The following is an 18878-nucleotide window of genomic DNA, read 5'->3' on the forward strand; positions in this document are numbered from 1 at the left end:
AGCCAATTCCAACATTATATAATAATAGGTAAGAAAAATATAGGTTCTAGAATTTTTAAATATATATACATATGCATGCAATATATATACATATGCATGTGTGTTTTGCATTTGTGTGTGTGTGTGTGTGTGTGTGTGTCCTTCCTCATTCTGGGAAAAGATGGTGCATCAGCTTCAAGCCAGGTGAGTTGCCCAAGAATAGCTAGGAAAAAGTTATATTTGCTTCTTTATATTTTAGTTTGCTGTCCAATGTATGCAAGACTTTCCCCTCCATCATTGAAAGAATGTGTTTGGCCCTGAGGACTTGGTATCAGGCAGACAACATATTTCTTACTTTAGAAGTGGCACTGTTAGAATAAAGAGCCTGAGAACCGGAACTGTTGCCAGAAATAGCCGGGTCAATTCACCCACTTCCAAGAAGGTCACCCAGCTTCAGAACAGGGTGAAGGCAGATTGAAGCAGAGTCCTGGCATTGCCACCGCTGCATCAGTCGGTTGCAGAATTTATGGCTCTTAGTTCCCTTGATTGAGAGCACTGGTGTTGACCGGGCATTTTCTGTTCCTCCCTCTTATACGGTTTTTCCAGCTGTGTCAAAATAACCGCTGTTATCAGGTGACCTTCCCTAAGAAGTCAGTCTCCCTTCTGTTTTAACAGCTACCTGTTGAGAATCTTATTTTTTTATTTTTTTGTGGTACGCGGGCCTCTCACTGTTGTGGCCTCTCCCGTTGTGGAGCACAGGCTCCGGACGCACAGGCCCAGCGGCCATGACTCACGGGCCCAGCTGCTCCGGGGCATGTGGGATTTTCCCGGACCGGGGCACGAACCCATGTCCCCTGCATCGGCAGGCGGACTCTCAACCACTGCGCCACCAGGGAAGCCCGAGAATCTTATTTTTATTGAACAATTATAACCCAAGAGCTGTCATCTGTCAGGTTTTAAATGTTTTGTTAAAAATAGGAGTCCCAGACATGTAGTCATTAGACAACAGAAAACCATAAACAGTAGGAAAAGCCAGTGACGGCAAGAGACGTTAATTATGTGAATTCATTACTACACCTCAGTTGGGGAAGAGAGGGCCACAGTCAGAGGCAAATCATAAGGAAATGGAGGGTTATGGCCCTTAACAGAAGCAGTTCTACTGGCGCACAAGAAACTACATCCCTGTGGACATCCCGTTCATATTAATAACTATAGCTATGCATTGGGGGAGAGGGGTCTGTCTTAGAGTAGGAATTGGAAAAATAGGGTAATAGCTCAGGAACAACGCATAACTTGGGAAAATGCTTTGAAATGATAGCTAATTTTTTTTTAGTGTTTCTTATTTTACTTAGCACTACACTAAACGCTTTTATGGATCACATCACTCGATCTGAGAGAACACTGTGAGACAAGTCCTGTACCAGCACATTTTACTGATGAAGAAACTGAGGCTTGGTGGGGCGAATGACCTGCTTAAGATTCCAGAGCTGGGAAGTGGCTGTCAGAGCTCTGGGGACCCAAGCGCTTTCCTCCAGAGCCCGCCCTCTCTTCCTCACATGACTGTTCTACCTAGGACACCAGAATGCCCTTTTATGGATACTGAAATGGGCACTCCGCCTCCCCAGCCCCCTCCCACTGGGCTCTCTGATTCAAGCCATGATTTGTCTGGTGGGTGGCAGCTTGGGTTTCAGGCAAGAGAGTGACTCTCCAAACCCCAGCTTGAGTTGGGGAGCCCAGGCTGGGGTTTATTCCATGGCCTCATCCTCCCTAACTCCACATGGTACCACGATGTCCTGGGTAATCGCAGATACTCAAGACGTCCAAAGGTGCAAGATCAAAGGACACATCTGCATTTGTTGATTAAAGATCACATTTTTTTAATGTTAGTATCTTCTTTTGTTTCACCCAATTTCCTTTTTCAGGCCATGACTTTTTTCTGTTCTCGTGCACGATGGAATATGTGCTTTTCTTTCCGAGCGTACCCTACCGAACTCACGTTCATGGTCTTACCCCCCGCAGTATTTTTCCACCATTTCCCCTGATTTATGAAAATTCAAACTTCCACATCCACAGAGTCCTAGGATGGAGTAGACGATTGAATTCAATTGAGCAGAAGACCTTTAAATAGCTGTCCCTAGTACATTGCATTACACGTCATTAACAGCCACTGCGGGGGCAGGGCGGGTTATGGAGGGCAATAAAGTCCTGGCTAATTGACAATCACTTAGAAATTAATACAAAGCATCTCGGAAATGCACATTGTTAAATGTTTATTGAAGCCTATCTATCTGCCTGGGCTGAATACTAACATACAAAAACATTTCCAAAGAACTCACCTTCTGATTGCACTCAAAAGAATAATTAGAGGAAAATGTGATGAGTCATCAAGTGTTAAAGTGTGCAGAAGGTGATTCAATTGATCAAAGTCTATTGTATAATCACATTTCAGATACACATCTACAATATAAAGCGAGCTACCATTTTCTTGGTTAAAAATCAGACAAAAGTCCGTAATTTTCTATGGGAAGCTATGACGTCAGGCTAAAGACATCAGTCAGCATTTTCTTCCTGGCATTTAGGTTTTCCTCTTATTTGAACCTCATTTTAATATCCTTGAATTATTCAATAAGAAACGCAGTCACTATAGCCACAACAGGGCTTTTTGTTGCAAATCAAAATGATTTTCTCATTACCTACTTGCCCCTTAGCTGTCCTTTTGAAAATGTATTCTCTAGGACAATACTTTTCTTACGATTTTACTTTTGGAATCCAAATAACGATGACCCCCTCCCCTTCCATCCCCTGAAATTCATCTGCTGGGAACCCTGATGCCACAGAAAGGATTCTCAAAGCTCTGCTAGAGAAAATACTTGATAAACTTTACAGCCAACATCAGACTTTGAAGAAGAGAAGACAAGCACAGCTGGGAGAGGACCGTACACAGAGGCCTTCTAAATTCCTTTTTCAGTTTGTAGTGCTGCAGATAAGTTTTTCCATGAAGCAGTCCAACCCCTGTTGCTGCAAGACCTGTTTTTTTTTTTTAAATAAGTCAGTAAACTAACTGGAACTTCTGTTAAGTCTGGTGACTCTGTATAAATGGGCGCAAATATAACTTGATGTGTTAATTTCTTTCTAGAAAACAATTTATGTTCATAGAATCGTGGGATCCCAGAGTTGAAAGGACCTTAACAGTCATCCAGTCTAAACACCGATCTCATGTTGGAATTGTTCACCTCTAAAGTTTGTTTTCCAGAGCAGCTGAGCTGAAGTCCCTGAGTCAGATGTTTTGCACGTCCCTGTCCCATAAGGGCAGTTGAATATGAACATCATCTCACTGTTGATTATTTCCCTGGGTGGTGTGGATAGATTCTAAGGAATAGGTTTAACATGGATTGCTAATAGGTTGAACTAGAAATAGATTTTTTGGCTCACCCCTATGGCTAAGGCATTCCTCTGTATTTCTATTTTTCTTTTCTCTATAGAAATATCTATACTTCTGAAAATTCCAGCATGTTTGTCGTTTTATTATAAATCTCCCCTAAATATATGCAGGTTTGAAAAATCCTTCTACCAGTCCCCCATGAAACAGGATGAGTAGTTTCCAAACTGAAGGCCTAGAAAACCGACCAGAACAGAATAAATACATGAACTGGCAGAGGTACAACAGGATGAAAAACCAATGGCAGTAGCTGAGAGAGTGTCCTAGAGACACATGCTCAGAAAACAAGGGCAGCTAAATCAAGTGGATCGTGGGGATAACCGTTTGGTATAGGGCCTTGCCAGACAGGAAGCTCTCACCTGCCCAGTGGCCAAGAGAATTAAGAGTCCTGGCTTCAGCTATAGACAGGAGCAGGAGAAAGAAAGCTGATGTGCGAATAAAGGCCTGATTAGCAAGTTCAACTGAATAAAGATAAGTTGACTAAATGGGGTAGAATCTTATTTTTAATTACCTTGATGTGTTTAGCCTATATTCCCAAACCTTATATGGTAGTGCAATAAAAAAATTTTTTTAGGGCTTCCCTGGTGGCGCAGTGGTTGAGAGTCCGCCTGCCGATGCAGGGGACACGGGTTCGTGCCCCAGTCTGGGAAGATCCCACATGCCGCGGAGCGGCTGGGCCCGTGAGCCATGGCCGCTGAGCTTGCGCGCCCGGAGCCTGTGCTCCGCAACAGGAGAGGCCACAACAGTGAGAGGCCCGTGTACCACCAAAAAAAAAAAAAATTTTTTTACTATGAACTGTTATGTTGATTATGCCAACAAACACATGGATAGGGGATTCCAGGAAGGGGAAAGGGGTACAAGAGCAACGAAAGGGAGAACTGGGTCCATGGAGGTGCAACCAACAGAAAGTGCTGTTACTGACAGCAACCCTGGAGGGTTCTTTTTGGGGGAGTCAGACTCATTCTCATCCAAGAAAGAAACAGAAGGACCTTATACAAAGGGTCAGATGTGACTTTTCCATCATTGGAGTTTATGTTTGCTTCCCTCCCAAAAACAGTTGCTTCATTTATGGTTGGCAAATCCATAATAGAGTTCAGCTGAACTCAGCTGGGCTTTTTCCATTTCCTTAAAATGTAACGTTTGATTAACAGGAGGATAAAGAAAAAATGGAAAAGTAAAGATAATTGGCAACAGATATCTATGTGGCACTAGCTACTGGAATGTATTAATATTAACACTGGGCCGTGTTTCAAGAGCTTTTAAATAAATAAATAAATAAAATAAAGTTGAAGCCCCTTGCTTTCCAGCCCAGCACCATTCCTCCCTCTCCCTCCTCAGAGGCAACTTCTATCATGAATCTAATAAGCATATTTTCCCGAGATTTTGTGCCTAAACCATGCATAGATACATCATAGAATATTGTCTTGTTACTTTTTAAATGTTATAGGCATTATATTAATTGGTATTAATCTACAACCTGCTATTTTCCAGCCAATCTGTTTTGAGATCCAGCATTCTACATCTTACAGAGTCCCAGTGACCACTAGTTTAGAGAACTATTTTTTTAAAAAAAAGAAAAGAAAAAAGAATGATTCCCATAGGCAAGTGTTCCTATTAGATAATGAAAGATTAAAGTGATGATTATTATGGACAAAAGACATTAAAAGCACTTAATTGAACCTCCAAGTGTATCATGAGGGTCTCTGATCTATTAAATTAAAAAGCACAACATTTTAAAAAATTACAATGAGTGCTAATCAAACTAGATACTTTTTAAATTTCATGGAGCTATTTTATTCAAATGAAAGTGCTTTGAAGATGAAAAGTGCATGTTTTTCCTCCCAGAATTAAATCATTTCATCCCTTGTCCCACAAAGTTTATTAAAGTGGGAAAAAGTAAATACGTTCTTCCCTTTTTATGAAGTTTCAGTTTACTTACGTTAGGGCTCGCTTCCATTTTCTATCCTTATTTCTTGTCACAGTTTGTAATTTCCCTACACTGATAGATATTCTTTCTCTACCCCTTAAATTATGCAGAGTAGTGGTCTGGAGGGAGGGCTCATGAACCTTATTTTTCTTGCGGTTTTCTCTCATTACTTCATTGCAAGGCAATATTTTTTAAAAGACTTCATGCTAGCGAATGGCAGTTGACACACAGAGCTTAACAACTTTTTTGGAGTCTGAAGGTCTGTGATGTAAATACCCAAGTTTGTTTTTAAAAGGTTTTCATAATCCATTGTATAAATACTTACATAATTTCCAAAACATGTTCTTTGAAGCCACAATCCTTCCAGCATTATTATCTGTTAGTAAATGTGGGATCTGCGAGCTTGAATTCCAGTGTGTCACTTTACCATTTTTAAATTTCGTGAGAGTTGGAACTCAGAGGACAGACTTACCCCTTCTTGCTCCAAGAAAACATCTTCAGCGTGTCATCCACTTTGGAGGGAAGAAGACTCCTGAGTTTTGATAAACTTGACCTCTGCGGAATTATACCAGAGGGAACTGAAATAGAATAAATATTTGTAGGCATTTAAACTCATCCTTTTAGGTAACATTCTGCAATTCCTTCTATGATCCACTTTTTATTTTGCCCGCAAACTTCTGACCAAGGCCATGGGGGTTTCAGTGGAAGTCAGCAAAGACAACACTCTGCCTGTTGGAAATCCAAAGGGTTACGTCCTATGTATGAGAGGTTTCACATGGGCTTAATCTACCCTGGCTTGGGGTAGAGCCGCTTAGAGAGAGGGAGAGGCCTGATCACAGCTTCAGCTGAGTTTTACTGATCTTTGGCTTTCTGGGGAAAACACCTTGCTGGGCTATAGAGCACAGGCCTACAAGACTTGTAGTTGCCCAGCCATGAGACCAAAGAAAGAACCCACAGAAAGCGACAGAGATCAATCATTTATCGGACAGGGAATCTTACACAGAGCGTCCTGGAGCGACACCCCACCATGCGCAGCAGACAACGGGCAGGACACGGCAGCAGTCTTTACCACAGTGAGGGGGTAAACGGGCAGGACACGGCAGCAGTCTTTACCGCAGTGAGGGGGTCAACGGGCAGGACACGGCAGCAGTCTTTACCGCAGTGAGGGGGTCAACGGGCAGGACACGGCAGCAGTCTTTACCGCAGTGAGGGGGTCAACGGGCAGGACACGGCAGCAGTCTTTACCGCAGTGAGGGGGTCAACGGGCAGGACACGGCAGCAGTCTTTACCGCAGTGAGGGGGTCAACGGGCAGGACACGGCAGCAGCCTTTACTGCAGTGAGGGGGTGGGGGGAGGAGGAGGCTCCCATTTATAGGGGAATTGACGTCAGGTGGGCTCATCAGTTACCGGGACTAATTAAGCCCTATAATTAAGAGCATTGGATAGTCATGTGAGTGAAGCAGGGACTGGTGGAGCAGGGGGTGGACAGAGAGCAAGAGAACAGCCATCTTGAGTGGCCTGACCATACACACCTGAACACAACCTTGTGGGTGTTTCCAGCCTCAGATGCCCACCTGTGGCTGAAACCAAAGAACCAGGATAGCAGAGACCCTTTGGACCAAGCCCTCTGCTAGGCCTTGACTGGACCTTTTACCTGGCGCTCTATAAGTTTCACCGAAGAAGAATCCTTTCGGATTTTTTTTTTTTTTTTTTTTTTTTTTTATCGGTACGCGGGCCTCTCACTGTTGCGGCCTCTCCCGTTGCGGAGCACAGGCTCCGGACGCGCAGGCTCAGCGGCCATGGCTCACGGGCCCAGCCGCTCCGCGGCATGTGGGATCCTCCCGGACCGGGGCACGGACCCGTGTCCCCTGCATCGGCAGGCGGACTCTCAACCACTGCGCCACCAGGGAAGCCCTTTTTTGGATTTTTTGCTTCAACAACCTAGGTCACTGGTTTGTATCTTCTAAACTTTCCAGTACGACAGAAGTCTTGACCTTTGTGCACTTTCATTTTTTACTGTATTGAAATTATTTTTTAGTACATTATCTTTTATTATAGCTTCTCTTATTGCAGTTTGTTTTACTGATATTTTCTTTGCATTTTAATCTTTAAGAAAATAAATGGAGAACAGTAAGGATAAGGGGAAGAGTTTCAAACATGGGGGGCCAGACGCCAATTATCCCCACAGTGAGCTCTGCCTCACTCAGCCCTTCCCTGCCTGTCAGTTCATCTCTCATTTCAGCTCCAGATGGTCCCCTTGACCTTGAAGACAGCTTGCTGGGAGAACTTTTTAGTCTTACACCTAAAATCATTATTCCTGGCAGCTCAGCGTGGGTACAGGAGAAAATATTCTGTCTGGGGAACTGTAACCCCAGCCCTAAATTTAGCTTAGCGGGGCTGGAAACATACACTCTTATCTCAAGATGAGTAAATTTACCAATTAAGATACTTGATTTCTCATGTGCATAACTTTCTCACACTGAGGTAATTAAGAGGAATGCTGGATATTCTCCTTCTGTCCCTCTAGATCCACTTTCCACTGCTTCTCGCAGCCAAATCTGGCCTTTTAAAAAACCCCAATGTAAGCAGAAGTATATCCTTAAACCGGAAAAGAACCAGGCCGTCCATTGCTTTGATACCATCATCATCATCATCATCATCATCATCGTCATCGTGAAACACTTACTAGACACTTGCTCAGGACCCCCTCTAACAACATGTGAACATAGGACATGCATATATTTGCACAGAACGGAAAACTAAATAGGTTTAAGGAAAATGATATGGGAAGTGTCTGCTCAACCATGCAGGCAATAAATACTGCAGGAGTTCAGGAAAGGGAGAGAAGATACAGCCTATGATATTTTAAAAAATGATCTCAGTAAAGAGGTGGGACTTGGGAAATACAGTATTGAGATTATGAGAGAGAAGGGCATTCTTTTCTTCCAAGGAGAAATGTGTGAACAAAGACATAAAACAAAACCAGAAAGGAGCCAGACCTGCCTGAAGCCAGTTAATGGGCCAGAGCTTGGTACAGTAGGTTTGTTTTACCTGTAGGACAGGGACTGCCTCTTTCCTGTGTGTGCCACGTACTGTCCAGGCCATTTGGTGTACCTGGGGAATGTGACAGCACAATGTCTGGGCCTTTGCTATGGAAGCAACATTTTGCTGTTTGTGTTCTACTTAGTTTACTAAGAACAGTATGAGTTTTCAGCTTAGAAAAGATTGAGAACTGTATTTGTTTTAGCTTACTTAATTCTCTTAACCCTGGCACACTTTTTCATGCTTTAAAATTAATACATAGAGTAGAATGTATGAATTACATGGAGGAAGTTGATAGTCCTCCATGTAATTTTTAGCAGATAGTCCTGCGAGTTTTGACAAACACATGCAGCCAGGTAACCACAATGACAATCAAGATATCAAAGAGTTCCATCACCCAAAAAAATTTCCCTGGGCCCTTTGTAGGCGACCCTCTCCCTCACCTCCAGCTTCTGGTGACCACGATCTATTTTCTGTCCCTACAGTTTTGCCTTTCCCAGGATGTCTATAAATGGAATCACACATTCTGTAGCTTCTTTCATTTAACATAATATATTTGTGATTCACCCACCTTGTTGTATATATCAGTAGTTTGTTATTTTTCGTTGCTGTGTAGTATTCCACTGTATAGATGTTCCAAAGTGCTTATCCATACAGAGGTTGAAGGACATTCAAGTTGTTTCTATTTTTTTGACAATTACAAATAAAGCTGCTATCAACATTTACATACAGGTTTTTGTGTGAATGTAAGTTTTCACTTTACTTGCATAAATACTTCAGAGTGGGACCTCTGGCTCACATAATAAGTGTATGTTTAGGTTTTTTTCTTGTTGTCATTAAGCAAAGCCTCATAGGAACATTGAGTGTGTAGGTAAAAAAATCTGAAAAGTACAGGTTCACAAACTTATGTTCCCTTGACCTTTTCACATATATTTGTATATAATTTAACATTGGTTGGGGGGGGGGAATGGCTAAAGAGCTCTTTTGCTCTTGCCAGTAAAGTTACACAATAAGTGATAACAACAGCTCAGCATTTACTTCTCAATGTTTCTCTTCAGGTCTTCTCTAGGTTTTTAGTTTTATTAGTTTTTAGCATATTTAGTTTTATAAGGAATGGCCAAACTGTTTTCCAGAGTGGTTGCACTATTTTGCATTCCCACTGGCAGTGTATAAGACTTCCAGTTTTCCTGCACCCCTGCCAGTACTTGGTATTGTCTTTTTTGTTAAACATAGCCATTCTTATAGGTGTGGGGTGATACCTCACTGTAGCTTTAGTTTGCATTTCCCTAATGACTAATGATGCTAAGCTGGAAAGGTTTTAATTCTACCACAACTATAAGTAACCACACCACTAGGCAGTGGTTCTCAACTGGGGGCAATTTTGTCACCCAGGGGACATTTGGCAACGTCTGGAGACGTTTTCAGTTGTCCCAACGGGGGAGTGCTAGTAGCATTTACTGGGTAGAGGCCAGGGATGCTGCTAGACATCCTTCAATGCACAAGACAGTACCCACAACGAAGAGTCATCCATCCCCAAATGTCAATGGTGCCAAGGCTGAGAAACTCTGCACTAGAGTGTTGTCAGAAAGATTCAAACACGGGCCACCCTGAAGATTAGGGGAGCTCTTCATGCTATATTACATTTACACTAATAAAAATGGACTTAGGAAACAATTTCCAGTAGATCTTAAACCCTTTTTTTTCAGTCTGCCCTAGGGTTCATAACTTCATGCTCTCAGCTTGATACTTCCCATGATAAGTTCTCTCTCAAGTTTAGACGCACACTCTTGCTAACTTACGTATTTGGCCTTCTTCTGACCTAAATAAATGTCAAATCATTGAGGTTTTCCTTTGCGTTTGAGTTCCTTTTAATGGTGAGACTCTGTATTATCAAACTTTAGCTCAGAGTAAGTTACGTTTGCATCATAAATCCTTGAAAATTGTAACAATTTATTGCCAAAAGGCAAGCCACTTACTCTCTCAGCATCTCAGTTCCTCTTCTATGAAATAAGAGAATCAGAGCGGCAGCTGACTGCCAAGGCCTCTTTAAGGCTCTCCTGTGCTTTGATCCCTATCGAGATTGTTGGGTGCTCCTGACATTCAGCAGCACAATGAAATCATCCATGTACCATTTCTTGGCACCAAAGGTGTACATATCTATTTAGGAACCCTTGCCTCCAGTCACCCCCCAAAATTTTTTAAAATAATTAACAGGTAAACAAGACCATATGATTTGCCTAGCAAGAGTTTAACTTCCTTTGATGACTCGTTATAGATTCCAGTCATTTTTAGATTTGGGTTTTTATTTCAGGTCAGCAGTAGAGCCACTTCCAGTCCATGTTTGTTTGTGTGCCCTGAAGTTTATCTCAGAATGGGTGTGTAGGAAGAACAGGGAGGTGAGAATTCCCTGGCGGTCCAGTGGTTAGGACTGAGCGCTCTCACTGCCTGGGCCCTGGGTTCGATCCCTGGTCAGGGGAGGAAGATCGTGCAAGCCACACAAGATGTGCAGAGCAGCCAAAAAAAAATTTTTTAATAAAAGAAAATAAAAAAAGAGCAGGGAGGCAGAAAGGCAAGAGATCACCTACCTGCTGTAGCCAAATACTGCTCTGAAATTTTTATCTCATTTTTCTTCCCATGAATGCAGAGCAATAACTTCATTCAACAAGCACATGTGTGTGTCTACTCTGTTCTCAGCACTGTGCCAGAGACTTAGGTAGACACCAAAGAAGATCAAAATATGGCACATTTCCTTCCAGAATGACACAGGGAAGGACTAGACCATCACCCTCAAATCATGAGCCAGCCATACAAAGCCAGGACTGTGAACTTCTCGGGGGTTTGTGCCCCTAGAACTGACACCTGCATGTAATAGGCCCTAAAGAAACTTTTTTTTTTTTTTTTGCGGTACGCGGGCATCTCACTGTTGTGGCCTCTCCCACTGCGGAGCACAGGCTCTGGACGCGCAGGCTCAGCGGCCATGGCTCACGGGCCCAGCCGCTCCGCGGCATGTGGGATCTTCCCGGACTGGGGCACGAACCCGTGTCCCCCTGCATCGGCAGGCAGACTCTCAACCACTGCGCCACCAGGGAAGCCCCCTAAGGAAACATTTTATTGATGAAGTCATAGAGCATCGAGCAGTGCTCCTCACATTATCTGCAGTAGAGGGATCTTTCCTAAAGTTTCCAATCCATTGGTGGCCAATGCATTGGTAGAACACAATAAAAGTGTGTGTAGGTGTCATAGCAATGCCAAATTGTTGTATACATTTCTAGAAGCTTTATCCTAAGTTCTGTGGTTATCTCATTGTAGAGTAGTAAAATAACAAACAAAAAACGAAAACACCCACAGATCAGCACTGGTCCATGGACCACACTTTGTCAATAAGAGAAAAATTAAAAAGAGGATACTGGGGCTTCCCTGGTGGCGCAGTGGTTGAGAGTCCGCCTGCCGATGCAGGGGACGCGGGTTCGTGCCCCAGTCCGGGAAGATCCCACATGCCGCGGAGCGGCTGGGCCCGTGAGCCATGGCCACTCAGCCTGCGCATCCGGAGCCTGTGCTCCGCGGCGGGAGAGGCCGCGGCGGTGAGAGGCCCGCGTACCGAAAAAAAAAAAAAAAAGGATACTTTGTTCCAAAAATGATAAGAGTGCATGAACCCACAATTCACTCTGATTTCACCCACCAAGTCTGGGGCTTGATGCAAGTAAGAAATTGAAACCATCAGACAGACCTCAAACCCCACCTGGACTTGACTGTTCCCAAATCCTCCTTCTCCCAAATCTGTTTTCCGTTCAAGCATTGGATGGGGGAAGAAACCAAGACGGAAAAGGAAGGAAGACAGATATGAGACTGGAATGGCTGCTCCCCATCCAGAGTGGTTGACAGAGGGTGCTCCCAGCGGCCCTCCCAGGCTCTCCTGTTCAGCTCATTAGGTCACCTTGGGCTTCCCACACCTCCCTGGTGAGTCCCTGGGCAGCACTCACGTAACATCATGGTCAGGCCCCGCTCTGACGACATTCCAGCCACTGACCTACAACCTAATGGTTCTCTCATTAGTGTTTCTAGCTCACTGAAGCGTCCAGTCACGGCAATCAAAGACTCTTCTCCTCCCCTTCTTTCCCACCCATGCCCCCTGCCAGTCACAGTCACTGTAAGGTGGCCGTGACTTTCCTTCCCTCTCAGTCTGTCCAACTGCAAGCCAGCGACCCTGAGAGGAGTCTCCGTCTCCGAATGCCCTGGGCATTCAGCTCCCTGTGGAAAGCATTTTATTTTAAGAACCAGAGCGAAGTGTCATGACCATAACTCTTCACTAACTCAGGATGAAACTTCATCCCCAAAGTGCCTGCTGGAAAAAGGACAGGGAGAAGAATTCAGTATTCTTAGCTTGATGGCCAGCCAGGTTTGGATTAGGCCATCTCTGCTGAACTGCTGAGAAAAAATGACGTGCTAAAATTCCTCTGTCTGCCTCAATACTTTTGTGGATGGTACTGAATATTTTGCAGGATGTGGTAACAGAGAAACATTCTGCTAAGTGAGCCATTGTTGAAACCGTGCTCTTGAAAGAATAGGAAAAAGAGATACTCGCAGAATTTTCAGGTCCCTGATGCAGTGTTTAGAGTCATTGTACCAGCATTGCATTTTTTTTTTAATTACTCAGGAGGACAGGAAATTAATTTGACCCAGAAACCAAGTCGTCAGGTCGTATAGAGGAACCAAACTTCGTGCTTCCTGGCATTTTGACATAAAACTGAGTAAACAATATTAAAGTTGAATGATACTATTTTGAGAAACAGTGACTGGAATTGCCTCTCAGCTGTTCTTTCTCTTCCGCCTTCAATCTTCCCTGCATATTACATTAATCTTCCTAACACACTCCTCTCATTTCCCTCCTTCAGTCATGAATCTACAATGGCAGCCAATAATGTATCTCAGAGTCACTACCTTGTAGAGCAGAAGGAATCTCAGCCATTTCATCTGGACACCTTATTTGCAAAGTGGTGAAGTGAGGGTCCAGAAAAGGTGACTGACTCATGGTTGCTCAGCTAGTAACTGACAGAAATAAGAAGCTAGAGCTCCAAATCCAAGGCATGGTTGTATTTTTTCTTTTTCTTTTTTTTTTTTTTTTGCCTTAATTCCTCTGATAAACTTTCAAAGCACAGTTCGACCCCACATTCTAATAGAACATCATTTCTTGGCCCCGAGTCCCCAGCTCCACCTCACCACTGTGCACAGCCCTTCCCCTTTGTTTCTGCCAGACCTTCAGCCAGAAGGTCCCATCCCTCCTTCCCTGTACTCATTCCACCAAATTTTTCCATGACACCCAGCCCGAGGACCCTACTGCTCCTTTCCTGGTTCCTCTCCTACTCATTGGCTATACATCGTGTTTGAGCATTCAGTCACATACTGTCTTGTTCATTCAGTGTTTCTTGGGTTTCTTCTTCATTAGCATCATAGAGTCATAGGAAATTAGAGGTGGAAGGTATCTACAAGTCATCCAGTTTGACCCCAACCTGTACCCCATTGCTGTCTAGCTCTCTCAAACCACTGCCAAGAGGGGGAAAATTAATACCTGACCCAATCTGCCCATTCCTAGTTAGATAACCCTATTTGTCAGAAAGTCCTTCCTTTTGCCAAGACAAAAATCTCCCTCCCACCAATCTCCACCAAAATTGAGCTTATAGCTGTTCCCCGGGATGACCCAAAATAAATGGAATCCCTCTGCCATATAGCTTCTTTTTAGATATTTAAAGACAATTTTAATGCATCTTCCCTTTCCTTGGCCACCTCCCTTCCCCAGGAGTCTCACTTCCAGTCCAAACAATTTATTCATCCTATACTGCCCGTGACATGGCTTTGACAGTGCTGTTCACAGTGCTCTTAAATTATGATTAGAAAATATTTGAACACAACACCACAAAATCCAACATCAGAAAATAGTCTGCTAATGGCCCAATCACCTCCCTTGTTCTAAAACTACACATTTGCCATTGTGTCCTGCAACCTCACTAGCTTTCTGAATGCTGTATCACACTGTGGACCCACGATGAGCTTGTTAAAAACAAGATTTATCATCAGGGCACATCTTCCCTCTCTAGTCCAAGTGCAATTAGATTTTCAGATTTTTGCAGAACGTTGCATTTATTCTCCTTAAAATAATTCCTTTCTTCTGTCATTAAGTCATTATTGAATTCCTTGGCACCTGTGAGAAGCAAAAAAGAATCAGACATTGGTCCTTCATCAAAAAGTGCTTATAGTAGGTAAGATTATACACCCACAAATAATTTATTCTAAGGTAGACAGACATGAATGTGCTTTTTCATGAATTTCAGTTATGGAATTTCAGTTATGGAACCATGGAAGTTCAGAGAAGAAGAAATTGCTCCCATCCAGGGAGAGAGAAGATAGAAGACATGGTGAAGAAGAGGCTGGTTTGAATACATTGCAGTGATAGGAAGGCAGTTCTCTGTGATGGGAATGGGATCGACCGAGATACAGAGGCAAGAGATCAAGGACTCAAAACAAGCTCAGAAGTGAAGAGTAGAAATCATGAGTTTCACTGGCACCTGATTCCAGACCAGTCTCATAGGGTGCTTCCTTGCTTTCCTCCATTCGATATTTGCACACCCCTTCCTCCACAGTAAGGACTCCAGATCCCCCAATATTGGCACATTTACTCATTTGCTCAATTCTATGACACTTGTTGCCACACCCATGTCACTTCACAAAACAAACCTTCTGAAAAGAGTTCAAGATCTATTGGCAGGTTTTGTTCCTCCCGGACTGAGGGTACACAGTCACTATGTTCAAAATCACCCGGATTTGTTCTCCCCTCTCCCACGCCTATTCAGCATGGTTGTGTTATTCCTTTGCAATACATTGGGGCTCATGTGTTTCTATTTGCATTCAGTTTGGGTTTTTTTCCTCTTACCTTTCTTGATTCGACTTTATTTTTCTAATACGTAGAACACTCATGTGCTTGACCAGAAACTTTACTTTGCTTTGGTAGCTTACTACACCTAGCAAACTGGATCATTCAAAATGGGCAGTTGTTTTCTGATTGATTCATTACTGAATAAGTAAAAGGTTGGAAATTGTGTGTAACAATCAGAGATACCCATTATTAAGGAGGTTTTCAGCTGAACATCCAAAGGTGCTGTAAGCTCAAGTCTTTGATGTCCAATCACAGCAAAGTCTGATGTGCCCCCAAAGTCTCAAGCTAACCAAGGACATAAACCCAGATGGCAGCCCTAGGATGCCCCAAAGGAAAGTACTCCATCTGGGATGCCATTCAATGGTAACTTGGGCAAAAACTGTCCTGGGGTTTGTCCCTGATGTCGTAGTGGCTATTGAAAGATTTTTAGAAGTAGCACCTGCACGGTAAACTTCCTCACGTGACTGCTGCTTCTTCCGCTGTGGGCAAGGCAGGAAAGAAGAAAAGGTTAACCTTCCTCAGAGGTTAAGACAGATCTGTGCATGCATTGCATTTCTTTGGGTGCAAATAGGGCAACCATATTTGAGAAAGTTGAATTGCAGCCAGGTTGGCCTCTCCATAGAGAAGAGATAAGAAAGATATGATTCATTAAATAAATCATTCTGATAAAAAGGGCTATAGTTAACATAGAGTCTGCTTGTTTCATTTTTCAATTATACTTATCAATCATTATGAACGTAATCATTAACAAATTATTTAAATAATTGGCCATGCAAACACGGGGCCAAAAGACAAACTACTTGTTTGGGAGTACCAAAGACTCTACTTTGAAATTACAAAGCCATGTTTCTCCTCATGAAATTCAGTTGCAGTGCCACGCAGTAAGCATGATTTTCCTCCTTTCCTCTCCTTGGGAAGGGAGGAAAGCACTGCGAGTTCGTCGGTGGCATCTAGGCATGTGCTCTGTTGAGTGCCTCATACCAGCACTGCCTGCTGTGTTCCCAAGGAAGGACTCAGCCCAGTAGCCTGGGGGATCCTGTGCCATGGACCCTTTACCCAGGCTTCTCCCCAAAGCCCTCAGACTATCTTATTGGAGGGGAGAATGCAGGTAGGGAACAGGTAAACTTCTCTCCTTCGATTGTTGAAAACACATTTCTAACCTCCTAATACAATTAGAGGAAAAACAGAACTCATCAATATCATCTATTTTTACCTAAACCTGGTAATATAAGACAAGATCTCTAATCTAGAGATAAACTGGTGTCACCAGGAGATGAGAGGCCCAACCCTCCCTATTCTATACTATTTTTCATTCTCTCATTCTGTACCCCCTTAAATAAAAGCTGTAGGAGGATTCATTTATTGATCATATAGTATGTGTAGAGCAAGGTACTAGGTGCAAACGTAAGGAGACATCTGACAGGTATATCAGTTAAATATTAACGCATAACAAACCACCCACAACTTAGAGGCTTAAAACAACCACCGTTCTATTTATTCTGTGGGTCAGCAGTTTGGGCTGGTCTTGCCTAGAGGCCCTCGTGCAGTTGAAGTCATCTATCTGGCAACTTACCTGGGGCTGGGTGGTCTAATATGGCCTCACACACATGTCTGGTGGTTGGTGTTGGCTGTCAACTGGGTCACGTGTCTCTAACAGGCAGGCAACGTTCTGATAAGGCAAACCTCAATACAAACTTTTTAAACATCCCATACCATGTTTGCAGATATCCCATTGGCCAAAGCAAGTCATTTGGCCAAAGCCAGAGTCACTGTGGGAGGAGTCTCCCAAGGGTGTGGAGGTGGAATTCACTAAGGACAACTGCCATGATAATCTACCACACTTGGTCTTGTAAGGACATGGGCTGTGCGCGTGGACATCAAAACCACAGTCAAGGCTTCTTGGGCTTCTCAAGGCTCCAGGCTATCTCCTACTTCCTGGTTAACGTACCATTCACGTCAGGCTTTGGTGGACTCCGGAATCTACATGACTTAGAGACCTCGCCTCCTAGGCTTTGAGCCTGCCACCACTTCCATCCTGGCCAGCCATTCCTCTTTGTTTTATTTTGTTTTGTTTTAACTAGCTTAAATATATAGTAAAACAAAATATGTACCTGGCAAAATAAACTAAATAGTACATAAGAATAAAAATGAAAAGTAGGAGTCCTTCAACCCTATCTCCATGATCTATTCTTCTCGATTGTTCTTCTGAAGGCATTCCAGCACTATCTGACTCCCATTTCCCACTCAGGACTTCAAAGCCACAGGAATTTTCTGGGTCTGCCAAAGGGGGCAGGAATTGAGTGGGTTTCCCAGCCTCCGCAGAGGATATGCAATCTCCCGGTCAATTTCTCCCGATTGGCTGTTAAGTTCACCTTTGTTAACTTCAGAGCTGTTGAGCTAGGGGTCACCTCCACTACCCTGGAGCTTATTCTCCAGGGTCTGGTGACAAGCCTTGGATGCTGGTGTGTCACAGAGTCCAGCTCTCTGTGGGTACGTCTTCATCTCACATTCCAACGACGAATTGATTTTACCCATCAAATAAAGCAGATAACCCCTTGCACTGGCATAGCGTATGCACACTCTAAAGAGCTAAACATTGCACCTTATAGCAGGCAGACAAGGGGCAGAACACCGAGATCACACACAGGCGAGAGGCAGCAAGAACAGGCAGGCAGACTCAGCACCAGCCTTGGTGAGAAGACTGCACTTAAAACACAGAAAAAAATGGTGAACAAAGGCATCGGCGAAATGAGACTAGTCATGACAACCCTGGTTCTCAGACCAGCACGGGACCTGCAGAAGAGGCCCAGCAATGCCTGGACACAGGCAGAAGAGGAACCCAGACCACAGAAATATAAGCACTGTTTTCTCAGCCACCCCTTCCCAGGGTTTTTACCAAACCCCCACGCCCAGGGAATTAATACAGTAATCATCTACATCAGAAGAGCAGGTTACATATGTCCATGAAATGCTTATGCACAATATAAATTATTCTTCAGTTAATTGCAGTAAACTGCAATTCTCATTTAATAACAGTGGTTTCTAGTTATTCTTATCAGATCTTCTTTATTGTCTACCTAAAGCTCCCGATTAGAGAAATCTTGTAGGTTAGAGGAGAATGTGTGGGCTGTGCAGACACTGTCTAAATATTGCTGTCAAGATGCTGGTGGCCAGAGTGGGCAGGGCCCAGACAAGCCTCACTCTTCACTGAATCTTGCTTTCATAAGGCTTACCTCTGCCTGTTCTCGGGATACGTCGTATTTCCTCGTAAGATCTGTATTCACTCTTTCTAAGATCATTCTCTCTGGTCCCCTCTTTTCAGAGTATCATTCCCCCCCCCTTTTGCTTCCATTCCACCTTCTTCTATTCCCCAATCATTTTTTGAAATAACATTTATTGCTTTTAAACTTGCCCCATAATCTCTTTTTTATTTTTCCTGTGGGTTCTGGGAGACTTTCCTAACCTTATCTTCTCCTGTCCTGGTTTACATTTCTATGGTACCCAGTGCCTCCACTGGGGTTTGTAATACGGCAAAATCACAGTTTTCATCTCCAGGCTGCCTC

Source organism: Orcinus orca, chromosome 14 (genome assembly GCF_937001465.1).
Source record: "Orcinus orca chromosome 14, mOrcOrc1.1, whole genome shotgun sequence".
In the NCBI taxonomy this organism is placed as follows: Eukaryota; Metazoa; Chordata; class Mammalia; order Artiodactyla; family Delphinidae; genus Orcinus; species Orcinus orca.